The following is an 18,515-nucleotide window of genomic DNA, read 5'->3' on the forward strand; positions in this document are numbered from 1 at the left end:
TATCATCAATAAACACAATCACGAACTTATCCAAGTAATCCTTGAAAATCCTGTTCATCAAATCCATAAATGCCGCTGGGGCATTGGTTAATCCAAAGGACATAACCAGAAATTCGTAATGCCCATACCGTGTCCGAAATGCAGTCTTTGGTATGTCCTCTTCTCTGATCCTCAACTGATAGTAGCCTGATCGGAGATCAATCTTCGAAAATACTATACTCCCTTGAAGCTGATCAAATAAATCGTCGATCCTAGGCAATGGATACTTGTTCTTGATGGTCAACTTATTCAACTCTCTGTAATCGATGCACATCCTGAGCGACCCATCCTTTTTCTTAACAAATAAAACTGGAGCACCCCACGGCGAGAAACTCGGTCTGACAAACCCCAAATCAAGTAGTTCCTGCAGCTGAATCTTCAATTCCTTTAATTCTGCTGGAGCCATTCTGTAAGGTGCCTTGGATACTGGCTCTGCTCCCGGAGCCAACTCTATTATGAACTCAATCTCCCGCTGTGGCGGCAATCCCGGCAGATTTGATGGAAACAAGTCTGGAAACTCACAGACCACTCTGGTTTCGTTCGGTCCCACTGCCGCCACCTTGGAGGAATCCACTATACTTGCTAGGAATCCTATGCAACCCTCCTGCATCAGGTCTCTAGCCTTTAGTGCCGAGATCATGGGCACCCGCGGTCCATCTGCCGATCCCACGAACACAAAGGGTGCCTCGCCCTCCGGTTCAAAGGTCACCATTCGTCGCCTACAATCAATTGTTGCTCCATACCGCGTCAACCAATCCATTCCTAGTATTATGTCAAAATCGTCCATCTCTAGTTCAATCAGGTCAACAAACAATTCCCTACCATCTACTACTACTGGTAAGGCTCTAACCCACCTCTTAGAGACTACCAGTTCCCCTGTAGGCAATATAGTCTGAAAACCCCTAGCATACAAAATACTAGGTCTACAAAGCTGATCAATCACCCTAGCAGCAACAAATGAGTGCGTAGCACCAGAATCAATCAATGCAGTAAACAAGGATCCAGCGCTAAAAATCTGACCTGTGACCACTGATGGACTGGCCTCTGCCTCGGTCTGAGTCAAGGTAAAAACCCTAGCAGGAGCAAGGCTGTCACCATGCCTTGGCTCCTCCTTCTTCGCCTGCGGGCAATCTTTCTTCAAGTGACTGGTGCTCCCACAAACAAAGCATGCCCTGGTCCGGCACTCGCCCTGATGTCGTCGCCTGCATCGAGGACACATCGGAAGGCTTCTCCAGCTATCATTTCCGCCCTGGCGGCCACCCACAAAACCGCGAACCCTCCTGTCAGAACCATAAGGAGTAAATGAGTCTGGAACTCTCCTCTTCTGCTCACTAGGGCCGCTGCCCCGACTAGGCCCAGAAGAAGAAGGCACAACTCTCCTGGTATCACGCCTAGCAGCACCATCCTTCCAGATCTGATCCTCAGCCCTTTCAGCAGTAAGGGCCTTGTCTACCACTTGTGCATAGGTAGACTCTGGAGTCATAGTGATACTCACGTCACGGGCGATCATTACATTTAATCCCCGTATAAATCTGTCCCTTCTGGCCGCATCAGTCGGCACAAGCTCTGGCGCAAACTTCGCCAATCTGTCGAATACCAGGGCGTACTCGGTGACGGATAACCTGCACTGAGTCAGGTTGTTGAACTCATCCGCCTTCGCAGCTCGAACGGCTACGCTGTAGTATTTCTCATTAAAAATGCTCTTGAATTCTTCCCAAGTCATAGTTGCAGTATCCTTCACTGCCCAACTACCTCCCACCAAATACGTGCATCGTTTCTAAGCATATAACTGGCGCAATCAACTCTATCCCTTCCTTCAACCCTCATGAAGTCCAGGATCACAGACATCGTACCCATCCACTGCTCAGCTTGCAGTGGGTCTGCTCCGCCCTCAAAAGTAGGGGGGTTGCTGTTTTCTGAATCTTTCATATAGAGGTTCCAACCTGTTCTCAGTCACAGGTCGAACCGGAGCCGATACCACACTAGGCGGTGGTGGTAACTCAGTGGCTGGTGGAGGAGCTGGTTGCCTCATCTGACTAAGCTCTTCCTCTGTTTTCTTCAACCTAGCCTCCATCTCGGCTAAAATCTGCTGCCAGTTCTGAGGAGCAGGTGGAGGGTCCTGCCCCTGGTTATCATCCTCGGCCTGAATGCCGCGAAGTCTCGATGATTGGAGAGGCATTGCAACTAAATGCCTGCAATCAGTGACACCGCTCATTAGGCATGATAACAAGGTCCAATTTCCACCTTTCGATCTCGACAACAACCAAGATCAATCGACCAAAATGTCATGCAAATATCATACAGCATACAACGGGCCTTGCCCTAGCATCATGCATATGTTATTTCAATCATCATGCTCATAACACTCTAGGCAGGCACACAAAGCATTAAACACATATTCATGAATATATCAATCGACCATACCAAACCACCCTGAGTCGAGCTTTTCAATGGCAGCGTGCGTACATGTTCGGTCAATCTCCAGAACCAATAAACCTTGGCTCGCTCTGATACCAAGTTGTAACGCCCTACTACCTTAGTGCCGTTACTAAGTGAGTTTAAAACAGAAATTGTGCATTTAATTGACTCAAAGTGGTTTCTAAAACCAAAATTGTGATTAAACCAGAGTTTAAGGCTGTATTCTTTTAAAATGTTTAACTTCATTGAAAACGTTAGATATAAAACATCTGGGATCCCAAAATAAGGTTTACAAAACATTTACAACTCAAAAATAGATTTACAACAGGTTTGACTATCAAAAGAATGAGCTAATACAGCCATTTACAAAAAAAAGCTCCCAACCAAAGCAGTCGGGCAGGCCGAACATGTACGCGCTGCCCCCACGCTCTCCATACTCATGGTCGGTTGACTGACTCCTTGCTTTTACCTGCCACACGGAGCACCCGTGAGCCGAAGCCCAGCAAGAAAACCCAAATAACACATAACATATGCAAATAATATCATTGGCATAATTCACTGATAAAATAGGAAATCATCAATTAAACAAGCACGGCCATGCCGCCCCAGAGGCCTTACCAAAGCTTGGGGTCTCGGTCATTACCGTAGGATAACCCATGTATCCCTTGGGTACCACCCTGGCTATAGCATCCCATGTGCTGAGCGTTACTTCTGGCCCCGCTGCCGTACCCGGCCTACGCCGCTCTCGGCCTTAGCCGTTCATTCCAATACAATCGCACATATAATACATTCAGAAATAGCCATTCAAACATACAACAATTTATCTAAGATTACACATTCGCACGCAATACAATCTAGGGCCGTGCCCTGCAATCACACAGTGGGCCTATGCCCTATTCCCGGGTGTTACGGTTTTCTTACTTGTATTCCGTGCTTTCCGATGCACCACGGTCACGAGCACGGTCCCCTTAGCATGAGCCTCTCCGAAATCCTAGTCACAACACACACATCAAACACTTTAAATACTAACCATGCCAAAACCACTTCCCGGGACCAATTTCGTACTCCCGGGACCTCTAAAACCTTAAAACAACACCCCAGAGGCATCCCCCGAACCCCCGGAGCTAAGACTTAAAATTGGCCAAAAAGCTATCCTGAAAATTTGCCTTGTGCCGCGGCACCCATCAGTCAGAAGCTCCCCGCTGCGGCACGCAAAAACCCTGCCACGGCACACCTTCGCAGACCCAGAATTCTGGCTTTTTCCTGCAATATTTCTCGAGCTTTAACCTCTCCAAATCACCCCAAACCAATACCTAAGCCCCAAAACTCAAATCCAAACCTCATATGAACAATCTAACACCCTACAAACACTAGGATCAAGGTCAAAACATCAACACACCCAAGATCCAAACCTTTGATCTTCAAATTCAGCAACTCAAACAAAAACCCATGAAAATCCTAACTCAAGCATTACATTCCTCAAATCAACACAGGAAATAAACTTAAATAAGCATAAGATCCTTACCTCAAGAGTTGAATCCACCCTAAAAGTTCCTTGATCTCCTCCTAAGCTTCCCACTTCAGCCCCCTTCAACACCTCTTCTTCTTTCTTCTTCTTGCCCTAGCCTTTCTCTCCTCTTCTTTTCCTTCTCTTCTAATTTTATCAAAACCACAAGTGAACCCAAATACTCCAAACCGTATACCCCATATACCCAGTTGAAACTTGCCTATTTGCCTTGCCAAAAGACCAAATTACCCCTTCTTACTAATCCTTCTAAGCTAAACCTTCAAGGGTACTTAAGTCTTTACACTATCATTTCAATTCTACCACTTTCTATCTTAAAACTTGTTACTCACAGCAGTTACAAATGGTTACCAAAATACCAATAACTAATCACTCATTCTCAACTCAACTTATAAGATTCCCAAAGTACCCCTAGGCTCCTCCCGAGCCGGGTACAACATCCCGTTGTGACTTTAGACTAATTGGCTCACTAGGACCGTCTCGGTGCGTGCATCCTGATAATAACATCACACTCACATTGCACGATCACATAATACAATTATCACAGTCGTGCTCTAAAATGGCCAAATTACAATCATGCTCATTCTAAGACAATCAGGTCTACATGCATACTAATTCACATAGTCATGCATCTCAAATAATCAAATAGTTATATAACGTGCAATAAGCCATAATCATGCATAGAACTCATTAAAGACACACACAGAATTCCATTATGCCCTCCTGGCACACTACTCCAGGCCCTTAAGCCTTAACACTAAATTTGGGTCGTTACACATGCCAATCGTCTAGAACTTCGGGAAAAAATGGTTGGAGATAAGGTCGGGGCAAAATAGATGTTTCTATGAGGGTTTTGGTTTTCGCATGGTTACCGTGTAAGACTGAAGATGGTTTTTCTGAGCTTTATACACAATAAAACTTAGGAGGGAAGCAACTTCCTCACGACCATCAAATTTCTTATCCTGGTAAGGTCATGAGGGTGATCCAGCGGTCAGGCTTCAAAAGGTGTTGAAAGCAATCATTGTATCTTTAGGAAACGGTGCCTCGGGTGCAGAGTGGACGTTTTGAATCATGGATTTGACCCCTAATTAAATGCACAGATTGATGGGCCCAACAATGGGGCGTTGACACGGGGGTTTTCTTTTTAGAGTGCTATCAGAGGAAAGCCCAAACATTTTTCCCTCCTCTTTTTGAAATCACTCTTCTTAAATTAAGTCTCCGCTGCCCGAGGGAGAGTGGAGACTTGGAGGACGCTCGTAGATATCTTTAGAGTATGTGGAAACTCTCAGTGATTGGTTCGGGCGCTCATAGACATCTTCGGAGTATGTTACCTCCCCCCCCCCCCCCCCCCCCCGTGGCCTTTTTTGGTAGGTCGTGGATACCTTAAAGGTAGATTACCCTCTGAGGTTTTCCGTCGAAGCTAGAGGTTCTCCAGGTGAAGCAACTACAACAATGACTCTATTCCCTAAGTCGTCCCCCAGGGCCGAGGTTTTGGTACTCAGACCTAAGATAGGTGCATGGCGTCAGCCAATACGGGTTTGCATCGCCAGCGGATTGTTTGACAACCTTTTTGGGCAATCCGTCTACAGTTTTGTCGAGTGTATGACTCGACAATTCTCATTCCCACTATGCCATCTAACATGGAGATACTTATAGCACGCCCTGACAGTACTTGGGGCATGTTCTGGATAAAGCATGTACCTTTCTATAGTGGGCCCCGTGGATGTCCCTTGGGTCGTGGTTTCTAATCAATGCAACCCAATATATAAAGCAGGTACCTATCTTCTAGGAGTCTCATTGTAAAGGGTTCAGTTTTTAGAGAGAAAATACATTGTGCTTAGAGCAATCTAAAGACTGTATAAGAATACACTATTGGAACTTGCTATAACAAGCTTCCAATTCTCTCAAGACTAGGGACTCATGGACTAGGGTTCTTTTATAACTTGAACCACGTAAAATCCTTGTGTTCATGTTACTTATTTCTTTAATTTTTCATTTTACGTTTGATAGCGACAAAGGAAATCAACAAAATCGATGATACTTATAACCATTTGATGTGAGTGATGTTTTTAAAACTATGTGAATCAGTGTACTTGGTGAAATTAATTTAGTGATTAGCTTTGATCCGAGTTTTAATTATCATGAAAGCCTTAATTGATAAATTTCTTACAATCCTTTAATATATGCATGTTAAGTGGGTTTGTGGATTTGTTGAACATGATTTTGAAATATTCTAGAACTTTCATAGTTTGTTGATTGAGATGAAATTGGAATGATGCATGCTTAGGAAGATGATTTAGGAAATTTTTTTGGAACGATTGACCCTTTCTAGCCAACCTTAATATATTAAATCTCTAGTTACCCATTTTGAGCTTAATGTCAACATTTTTGTCGTTTGCCACTTATTTTGAGCCTAATTGAAACTTTTTTCTTTAACTTTCCCTGTGATGTAAACCGTGAGCATGTGACAATTGATTGGGGGATGGTTTGTAATGAAAATTATATTTGGAAATTTGTGTCATTAATAGAAGAAAAGTTGAGGAAAAAAAAGAAAAAAAAATTGAAAAATTAACTACACTCCAAATTGAAAATATACAAAGAAATAAGTTTTGGGGAGTGTAGTATCATTAGAGAAAAAGAAAAAAATAAATGTTTCCAGTCATATGAATTTCTCAAAGTATGAAATTTTGGGAAATTTGGTGATCGTTAGTGAGTTTCAGGTTTAGAAAGATTGGTTTGTTTTAGTTGTATGCTTATGGTATAGTTGAGCCTAAATGACTTTTGATTCGCCTACCTGTGCCTAACACTTTTGTTATAAGCTTAAAAAGTCCTTATGATTCTTGAGAATCTGTTATCAGGGCGCTGATGAATTATACAAGAATATGAAATACATGGTTTCGATGGAATGATTTGGAAGATTTTACATGTTTATGGTATTGTGATTGTGTGTTATTTATTGGTTAAGGTTTATTAGGGTAGCAAAGCTTGAAGTTGATTATTGAATTGATTTTACTGAAATTCTGAATAAAATGTAGTTGAAAATTTAGAGCTTGTATTGCATGGTTTTCATGAGGGGGAGGCTTGTTAGGTTATAACTTGATTGATGTTTGTGATTAGTTTGTTTTAGAAAGTGTCAATATATTTTACTAGAGGACGAGTAAAAGCTAAGTTTGGGGGAGTTTGACAGAGTAGTTTTTATAGTATTTTGGAGGGTTATTTTATGGTACTTTTGAGCTTATTTAGTTATGGTTGTGCAGTATGACGCTTTTCTTGCCTTTGTTTGTTAATATTATCAGGATTTGTGGATGAATTGATGAAAAGATCGTGTTTGGCTCTGAAAAGAAGTAATTCGGTGAAAATCAGACATTAGAGCCGCGACGCTTCAATGAAACAGAAATATAACGGTTCTGGGAAAACAAGGGCCGCGGTGCAACCTCTTAGAGACGCGACTCTATTAATTGAAGAATTTAAGCTGCCACGAATGCATATTAAAGTCACGATGAATATTTATTTCGAGACGAGGAGGACTTCGGTTCCTGGACACGGGTCGTGACGCTTCATTAGAGGGTCACGGCGCCTGAGCAGTCAACGTGCAGATTAGGGCATTTTAAGCAGGGGTAAAAGTTGAATTTTATGTTAATTGCACAAACTACTATTTAGGCAACATTATGATGATTTCTGCAAGAGGATGAAAAGGAGAGACTCAAGGAACACTCTGTGGAAACAAAAGCTTCGAGATCAACTAGTTCTATCATTCATTTTTCTTATTTTTCTTTTACATTCTCATGTAGTGATGTTTATATTTAGTTTGATGGATTTAATTATGTTTAGCATGAACTAAGTTTATTTTTAGTGTGTTAATGGATTCTTCTAGAAACCTTATGATTATCTAATGAAGTTTTATGAATTTCCTATCAATATTTGTAATTGTTTGCCTTGTGTTTAATGCTTCACTACCATTTACATAATTTACATGATTTTAACCTGAGATCTAGGAAGTGAATGATAAATATGCTATAGCCAGGTAATAATAGATTTATATTGGGAGAGAGTACCAGTATGATTTGTGTAGCCTAGAGATTACATGTTTAATGATTGTAATATGTTATTTTACCACAAAGATGTAGGAGATTGCTTATTGTAGAGAATTATAAGTCTTGGTAAGAATATAATTTACAATTGTAAATCTGTTATCACAATAGATATAGTAATTCTTAAATTCACATTAGAGAGGCATAGATGGATAGTTGATATTTAGTATTTAGTATTTACTATTTAGTATTGAGTTCTCTATTGTTCTATTTCATTGTTTTATTGTTTTATTTTTGTAAGTTCAAAATTCATTAATTTTTAATCAATTAGAATTAAAGATTAATTTTCGGTAGTTACTAATAGTCTTCGTGGGAACAATACTTGATTTATCACTTTATTACATGTTACGATTGCGTATACTTGCGTAGTACATAATTTCAACTACACCATTATTGATGAGGAAACTCAAGTTAGAATTATACTGGAGTCGCTCACATCAGCTTTTTCTGTGTTCACTACCAACTATATTCTGAACAAGCTGTAAAACAACATGAACCAACTGTTGAATGAATTGCAAACTATTGAGTAACTCAATAAGAGTATGACAAAAGAAGGATTAACAAAGACTAAAAAACCTAATGTAGCTGAGAAAAAGCCTTCATCCCCTAAAGATAAATCACTACTAGAAAATTGTACTTAGATGACGCACATGAGACGACATTTTTAGTAGAATAGTCGTCTCATGTTAAAAGTAGAGATGAGACGACAGACTATCTAAAACTGTCGTGCCATTCAAACCAAAGATTACATGAGATGACTGTTCTATAGAGATTGTTGTCACGTATCTACCTTTAACACGAGAAGATGGTCCTAATAGAAACGTTGTCTCAATGCAACCCAATTTTTTTGGCATTAATTAAATTTGTATATTTTAATATGAATTAATAAATATACTTAATCTATTATGCAAATATATTTATAAAAAATAAATAATAATTAATAATTCAAATTTAAATTTAAAAGAGTTATTTAATATTAATTGTTAACTTATTTAATAATATTATATTAATAATAATAAAAGATAAAAATTAATTAAAAAAAAGTCATACTTCTATTAGTTATATATACTTCCATCAACAGTACTTTTAAATTATAACCATAATGTTTTTAAACTAATAAAATATAATATATAAAAAGAAATTGAATAAAAATACTAACTGTGAAAGAAACCCTCTCTTGTGCACAAGACAATAGCACAACCCTTTGCCATAACAGCGACCAGCAACAATCCAACAATCGACGACAACTAGGGAGAACGCCGACAGCCCAGGTGACGGCGGCGACGACGGATCCTTTCCTGCGTATAGGGAAACCCTAATCTGCTTGTGGTCCATACCATCTTCGCCCTAAAGCTCCGGCGTCTTCACACCTAATTCTCAATCCGACCGTTCGATCGCCGCCCTCCACCCATCTCCGGCGTAAAGCTCTTCTCGCTGCCCTGTACCTGCTTCTCTATCTTCGTCATAGTGATAGCCACAAGACTTTGGGTATTTTCTTTTTTTCTTTCTCTCTCTGGACTGAGTTTTTTGGTTTAAATACTAAAGATTTGATTGAATATGGAATATTTAGAATTTTTTGTTTGAATTAGAACAGACGGTTTTGGATTTCTTGTACATTGTCTCGTTTGGAAATGAATCGTTTGATTTTTGGTAGCTTCGTAATATCTGCTGTCTTTATCGCTCTTCACTCATGAAGATATTGTTTTCCTTTAGTTTTGATTTGAGAGCGGACTTTGTTTGCAGTGTTCGCTAGTTTTGACTATTTAAGTGATGATTACTCTTTGCTTTGGACCACATTCGAAGGGGGGTTTAGATTGTCAAGAATTGTCTGTTGGTGCTCTTAAGCACCACATTGGGAGCTCTTGTGTTTTGTTATCGTTGTTTGGTTGAGATTTGACCTTGTTTTTTAAGATGGCTCTAGGATTTTCTGTAGACTGTTGTAACATTTATTTCTCATTCATTGAATTAATTTTATTATACTAAAATGTACTTTTTTCTTATATTACCGATCCTGGAGGAGCAAAGTAAAGTATCTTTTAAATTCGCTTGAAAATTGAAGTTGAGGAAAAGTTCTATGATCGTTTCCCTTTTATGATATATTGTTGTTCCTATACTATGTAGAAAACCACAAAAGGCTATGTAATAATGTATTCGGCCATGCCAACTAGATCTTTATGACTGCATTATGATTCCACAAGAATGTCTTGTAGCCGTTATTTTTCTTAATTTCAGCGAGCCATATCTAGTTATTTTATGGATCAAATTCAAGTATAAGCTTTATATCATTATCCATGATAGACAGCTTGGACCCTTAATATTTTCTGTTATGATTTTATTTTAAAGCTTGTTTTTGTGTGTGTGGTATTGATGTCTATTCATCTTTATCATGGGAAGATTTTTATGTACTGAACTGGCAATTATAAATTGAATGAAAGAGGATTTTAAGCACTTTAGGGTCGTTCTTATTTATCTTATTGGAGATGGTAATGCAAGTGTAGAAATTTTGAGTGGCCAGCTTTCAAATTTTGGGTGCTGGATGTGGGAAATCTGGAAAGTAACAAGTATATATTGCCAATATATGTTTACTAATATGAAAAGAACTAGATATTTTTATTAAAAAGGTAAAAAGGGGGTGGATTCTCTATTTTGTTTGCTATTTAATTCCTAAATTTAAAACCTAGTTATCAACTATATGTTTTCTGCATACAGTTCTGTAGAAAGTTTGAGTTTATATGTATGTATAACCAAGTATGTTCTTCTCTATTAAGTACTTTTTAACTATAGCTATATAGTAACTATTATATTTCCTTGGTTTTTTTTTGTGTATACTTGTCTACTATGTACTATAGCGCTGTATCATCCAATTGTTTTGGGTGCCCATAATACAATGGGGCAAGAAGCTTGGTATTCTGCAAATGCTTTGGCCAAGCGCTTTAGATACGAGAGTGCAAGCAATTTGCCGATATATCCACAAAGGCCAGGAGAGAAGGATTGTGTCCACTATATGCAAACAAGAACCTGCAAATTTGGAGATAGCTGCAAATTTGACCATGCTATTTGGGTTCCTGAAGGTGGAATCCCAAATTGGAAAGAGGTGACTGTTTATTACTATATTTATTTATATGAAAAGTTATTTTTATTAGAGTAAACATATATGTTATGATATAATAGTTTTTCCTTTAAAGTGTTATTACTCAGATAACTATTGCGTTTTATGAGAGAATAGACCCTATATTATAGTTTTGGATTTAATATTTTGTTGAAATATCATATTCGGAAGTATCAATTTATCTATGTTGTGTGAAAAGTAAGGGAATACATCCAGTCTAACTTTTTCTTTCCCTATGTTTTTCGAAACTATGCAATATGAATGCTTATGTATAACAATTGTATATCTATATTTAGTTTCATGTAAATTATAATATTCTACATAAACCCTGGTTTATGCAAACCTTAGAAAAAAAAGGTCGCTGATGGATGTTCTAAAAGTTGTCTACTTCTTTTGCCCCCCTCCTTTTTGTTTTGTTGGTGGTGTGGCGGTGTCTTTTGCTCTCCTTGTTTAATTGAATTTCTGTATTTGGGTTTTTAGGGGGTGACCAAGTGGAATTATAACACGTGAATACAGCTTATAATAGTAATATAAGAATTATAACAATTGGAATTATAACCGAGATGGTTTTGTTCTGGTCCCCACGCATAAGATTGCACATATTATATGGTAAGCTTTTGAAACTATTCTCCGTTATTCCTTGGACATTAACGCTATGAAACTTTCACTTACTATAAGGACAAAAGTAATTTCATACAATTTCTTCATTTAGTTCCTTTATTTGATTAATGTCAATAACAAATTTTGAGGGGAATACTTGATTGGCTTTCTGGGCTTCTTTCAGATTGTTACATTATATGTATATGTGCAGGCTTCATGATTACTGTAATGTCTGAAGTACAGATTTTTAGTTTCTAATTTTTTGTTTTAATGTGTTCGCTTAATTAAATATAGTTTTATGGTTATATTTACAACTTTAGCTTATATAGCTGAGGTTCTTATTAACTTTCATCTTACTTATGTATCTAACCGTTGTATTAGCTTATGTATCTAACCATTGTGTTTGGTGAAGTTTAAAGGGTTGTGCTTTCAAAATTTAAGTTGTGTTCCGAAATTTTTAAAGCTATCTAATTTATTGTATTTGGGTTTTTTCTTCTTCTTTAGTTGGCTCCTGGCCAGGTGTCTCTATTCCATCTGAGTTCTTCTCCCTTTCAATGATTTGGTTTTGCTTCTTTTGCGTCCCCCGAGACTTCTGAAAAAGAACATGGGAGTAATTCAGAGAATAATGGAGATGCTAGTCTCCAGTCAAGCCGCCTTTGAGCAGAGTGATGTTGCTGATCAGACAAAAGAATCAGGTTCTATATCAGATTCTCAGTCTACTATGTCTAATAATGTGAAAACAAGGAGAAGAACTAAACGAACAGCATTTTCTGATTCAGATTCCGACGAGGATTTGAGTGTAAATGATCTGGTAAAACTTGTGGCTAAGAAGGAAGAGCTTTTGAAGAAGAAGCATAAAGAGATTGAGAAAATGCAAGATAAAGTCCTCAGAAGCTATGCGGAAATGGAGAATGTCATGGACAGGACACAACGTGAAGCAGAGAACTCGAAAAAATTTGAAAAAATTGCGATGATTGATTGTTTGGTTTTTATTTATTTTTGCTGTTTGTATTTGTTTGGTTTTTATTTATTTTTGCTGTTTGTATCATATAAACAGGCAGAATGAGCAGCTTTCCAAGTATGGGGACACAAAATTAGCTCAAAACATCATGCTTATAGAACTTAAAAAGTTAATTGAAGCGAACCCTTTGTTTCGTGATAAACTTACATTCCCAGCCTTCAAAAGTTCGCGTCTAAGGACTTTAATAAATCAGAGGTCATTCTTGCATATACTGATATATTTAATTTGTGTGTAACTATCAACTCTTATAACACAGGTTTAAATGATTAAATTGCTCTGTATTATTGTCCAAGTCAATGAAATTACTGTTCCTTTTGTCTAATGTTATATTCTGCATAAGCTTTGTTTACTTGAATCTCATTTAGTGAGAATTTTTCAGTCTAAACTGGCAGCATCAACTTTGCAAGAATCCTCGTCCAAACCCTGATATAAAAACACTTTTTACGGATCATTCTTGCAATCCAACTACTAATGGATCTCGCCCTCCTCCAACAAACAACCTTGTGAGGCCGATTCCCAAGGCTGGTGCATTTCCTCCTATTGGTGCCCATGGTGTAAGTGTATTCCCTCAATGTTTTTTTTTGCCGGAGTAATTTGCAACGATTTCCTAACACTTCAAGTTTCTTTTTATTCTGTGCAGCCATTTCAGCCGGTTGTGTCCCCATCTCCTAGTACTATTGCTGGTTGGATGTCAAATTCTAATTCATCTTTGTCTCATCCTGCTGTGGTAGCACCACCTCCTGGTTTAGTCCAGCAATCTAGTGCAGGTAAGAATGTCAACGGTATCTACTGAAAGAATCACCAAATCGAAATGGAGAACCATTGAATTTTTTTCTCCGACAATTTGTTTCAATGTTCGTCCACCCTATTCTAGAGAGAGTAATTTTGCTAGTTCTCAATTCTTGATTGTTCACTTTTTTGTTTATTGTTTGATTCTGTCAGACAATTTCTTTGTATAGATTCTTTTTTGTGCCAAATGGCTGTGTGTATGTTATGATGCCACCTAATTTTATCATATGAATGAGAATCGTTACTTCTTTCCTTAGTTATGTATTATCTAACTTGATTTCTGGATTGCTGACTTACTTTGAGATCTGATATAACTTTCATCATTTTTTTCGCATGTAGCTGCATTTTTGAAACACCCAAGGACTCCTACAGGTGTTACGGGGATGGATTATCAATCAGCTAACTCTGAGCACTTGATTAAGCGCATTCGTACTGGACAGTCTGATGAGGTTAGGAAGAGGATATTATGTAATTTCTATGTTCAAGGTTCAATTATCAAATCTACTATATATATCTATATCTTATCAACAACTTTCATTGTAATTGTAGTGTATTCTTTCTTTTTTTCTCACACTGCCACATTATTTATAAAAAAAACACAAGCAATGTTTTGGTTTAACTCTTCTTTTAATATGTTTATGCCATTCTTTTATATTGTTTATTTATTCAAAATTTATATGACCATCATGAAAACTTAATAAAAATAATTAATAATTTTTTTAAATAAAACTCAGCAAACTTACATTGCATGTTGCTTGCATCTAGTATATATATGTGTAGAAATCTTCGTTATGTTGCTGTATGTGTTATCTTGTCTTCGCCCCCATTCACAGCCATCGAAAGAGAGGGAGAGAGTGAGAAAAAAAAATATCTCATAGTATTCTCATACCTGCTTTTTACAGGTATCATTCTCTGGTGTAATGCATTCTGGGGCCTATTCACAAGATGACATTCCCAAAAATCTTGTCCGGACCCTTAGTCAAGGATCTAATGTTATGAGCATGGATTTTCATCCTCAGCAACAAACCATACTGCTAGGTTTGTGACTAAATGTCTTGCTGAAGAAAACAATTTTGCAATTTTTTTTATTGTACTATTCATTACATTGTAGTTGGGACAAATGTTGGTGACATTAGCCTTTGGGAAGTTGGGTCGCGGGAGAGGATGGTACATAAACCCTTCAAGGTTTGGGATATACAATCTACTTCGATGCCATTGCAGGTACCTTTTTTGCTCATTATTTTAGAATTTCTGATTAAAATAAATATATATTTCTTTTTATGCAGTCAAATAGCTATTTTATTTGCTTGCGCCTTGCACTTTTCTATGCGCACATCCTAATAGCTATGGATTCGATTGTGGTAACTTTTCCGAAGGAAAAAGAATTAGCTGGTGATTCTTTAAACTGATTTTCCTTTCAACTTTCTTTCTCTGCCTGAGTCAGCTTTGTTAAGTGATGCTGGAATATCAGTGAATCGTTGTGTTTGGGGGTCAGATGGGCTCGTATGTGTAACCTTTCTATTCAGTGCCAGCATGTTATTTTGTTTGTATTCTTGTTGGAGAATACTGATAGGTCCTTGCTATATTTAACATTGTATAGGTGTTGCATTTTCAAAGCACATTGTCCAGATATATACTTACAATCCAACTGGGGAACTCCGTCAACATTTGGAGGTAAATCTTATTCCTTTCCCTATTATCTCTTTCTTTATTGGCAATGGTAGGATATTGATTGTCTCATTTTCAGATTGATGCTCATGTGGGTGGAGTTAATGACATTGCCTTTTCCCATCCCAACAAGCAACATTGCATTGTTACGTGTGGAGATGATAAGATGATCAAGGTATTGGTTGTCACACGCTTGACTAGTCTTACATTCAGAGAATCTTTAGGCATCTTAGTATAACTTGTATATGTTGCTGTACAGGTATGGGATGCTGTATCTGGACGTAGACTCTATATATTTGAAGGTCATGAAGCTCCAGTATATTCTGTTTGTCCTCATTACAAAGAAAATATTCAGGTATATCTCCTGTAAATCCTCATTATGAGCTATTTAGCTTATCAAACAAATTAGGAGCTATTTATTACTTCTAATACGTAGCTTTTCATAGTAGTACATCCAATTTTTCATTTTACTACACAAGCTAAATTCTTCCTATAAAAATTAACACACTACTCGTGCAGTTCATATTTTCAACTGCTATTGATGGGAAAATTAAAGCTTGGCTTTATGATTGCTTGGGATCAAGAGTGGATTATGATGCTCCTGGACTATGGTGTACTATGGTGGCATATAGTGCAGATGGAACTAGGTAAAGCTTACGAGAGTCAATAGATGAGCACATATGCTTTGTTGGAAAGAGCATTGTAATTTTCTTTATCCAATTTTTCTATTTGTGTGGTTTTCATATAACTGTTTAACTATTGATTTCAAAGTCGTTATGCTTATTTTTTTCTCATGATGTAGATGTACAAGGAAAATGCATAGATTGTTATTTTTATTTTCCAAGGATTTGTTTGATCCAACATATTCTGTGTTTATATATATATATATATATTTTAATTCGAGTTTTTACAATAGCATGTAAATTCTTCTTATGACAGGCTCTTCTCATGCGGAACAAGTAAGGAGGGTGAATCTCATCTTGTTGAGTGGAATTAGAGTGAAGGAGCTATCAAACGTACATATTCTGGTTTCAGGAAGAGATCTTTAGGTGTTGTTCAGTTTGACACAACAAGAAACCGATTTTTAGCTGCTGGTGACGAATTTCAAATTAAGTTCTGGGATATGGACAGTACCAACATGTTGACAGATATCGATGCTGATGGGGGTTTACCTGTTAGTATTTCTATTTGTCACATTTTTTTTATAGCACTTTAGAAGAGTTGATCTGTAACAGTTAGTCTATTTTTATTTGCAGGCTAGTCCAAGATTGAGATTTAACAAAGAAGGGTCATTGTTGGCAGTCACAACAAATGACAATGGTATTAAGATTTTAGCCAACAATGATGGGTTGCGGTTGATAAGGATGCTGGAGAGCAGGGCTATGGATAAGAATCGAGGCCCTTCCGAGCCTATCAATTCTAAGGTAGTAGTACTGTTCTTACCTTGGTTTTAAAAAGCTTTTGAAACCTAGGACTCAAAACTCGTTTCGAACTGAGGCGCTAGAAAAAACATACTGAGGCTTACATTTCTCAGATTTTCTTTAAAACCTATGTCTCAGTGCATTGAGGCGTACGTTTCAGTGCCTTTACGAACCAAAACTCATGAGGCTTATGCCTCAGTTATTTATACATTTTTAAGTAAAAATTGGGCTTATGTGTTATTGGGTCTACAACCTAAATGAGATAAAGTTAAAACTGAAACTTCGAAATTAAAACCCTAAACTCATCCTCTCTATTCTCTCTCGAGTCCCCACACTATTAAATTAAAAGACTGGATGCAGGACTAAAGGACTAGGCCAGGTTACTAAATTTTATGTTTGTCTAATTTAGAACTTTTATTTGTCTTGAAACTTTGAGTGTTCTTTTATTATGTATGAATTTGGTGTGATATATTTGTATGTTCTATTTTGAAACTTACGCCTCGATCTAATTTAAATCCTATGCCTTGATCCAATTCGAAACCTAAGTTTCGTTTCGGTATGTTTTTTTACTTCTATCCATACAGATATTACAGTTTTCGGCTAAACCTAAAAATATGAAATTCATAAAGATAAAATATCTGGATTATTCAGACTGGTCTAAAAGGAGTTGGTAAAAGCACTTAATTCAGGAAGAAAAGAATACACTTAATTCGAAAAAAAATTCCATTCAGGTTTGGTACCAAAGCTTATTTGCATATATATCTTATTTTCACATTAAAGTTTCCTTGTTCAAAATAGTAGGTTTGGTACGCCTGTTGAAGTCTTAGCTTGACAAATTGCTTGAAATCTTGTTGCAGAATTTCGCAAAGAGTACTTGATGTTGCAGACAATTTGGGACGAGCTTCTTCAGTTGTCAAAGAAAGTTTTTCAAAGATTGACACATCTAAGGATTCATCTGGGGCTGCTCCACTTTTAAAAACACTTCTAGAGGGTGTTGAAATGACATAAAAACAACTTGTAGAGGTAAATGATATCATCTTCACCACAAGGCACCTCTCAATATCAAATCATTCATAGATGAAGTTTCTTGTTTTTTACTTTTTATAAGTTCAGGGGACATACTGTTAGATGTTCGAATATTTTGTTTTTCCTTTAATTTAAGTCAAACATTGTCAGTAGAGTGCAACTTTTATATCATAAGGATGGTGAATGACTATTGCTTGAATGAGACACCCATGTTATGACTAACTAGTAATGTAACTGTATTTATTATTATTGAACTACAATTTTATTGAATTTATTTTTTGATTTAGTTTTTTTATGTTTTGTTTTGTAGTGTGGTGGGAAAAATACATATACACTTGGCGAAATTAATGAAATTCGAAATGAATAGGCAACCAAGCTTCTTGAGCGGACGAGTCATAGCTAGAGTAACTTTTGAAATCAGAATTAAAAAATATACTAATTGTAGTTTTTAGTTAGCACTTACATAGTTATTCCAAGTCTATATTTTGATCTGGCAATTTTTAGATTTTGAACATACTGAGTTATATTGATTTTTTCTGCCTATTGATTTTATTTGAACTATGTTGTAATTACACATGAAATTATGAATGAATATAGTATTGAAAATAGAGAAATGAAAAAATTATCATATTCTACATGGGACGTCGGTCTCCACAAAACTGTCGTCTTATGTATTGCATGGGACGATATTTACACATAAATTGTCATCTCGTGTACTGCAGGGGGATGACGCTTGAGTAGGAACTGCCATCTCATTTACTGCAGTAGATGACGTTTACACATAAACTGTCGTCTCATGTACTACAAG

The 18,515-nt window shown here is 37.2% G+C and overlaps 1 pseudogene; it reads left to right on the forward strand.

Annotated features, from left to right (window-relative positions):
- The first annotated feature begins 9,216 nt into the window (after window positions 1–9,216).
- Window positions 9,217–17,977, forward strand: LOC133798549 (protein TOPLESS-RELATED PROTEIN 2-like; annotated as a pseudogene).
- The last annotated feature ends 538 nt before the right edge of the window (window positions 17,978–18,515 follow it).

Source organism: Humulus lupulus, chromosome 8 (genome assembly GCF_963169125.1).
Source record: "Humulus lupulus chromosome 8, drHumLupu1.1, whole genome shotgun sequence".
Lineage (NCBI taxonomy): Eukaryota > Viridiplantae > Streptophyta > Magnoliopsida > Rosales > Cannabaceae > Humulus > Humulus lupulus.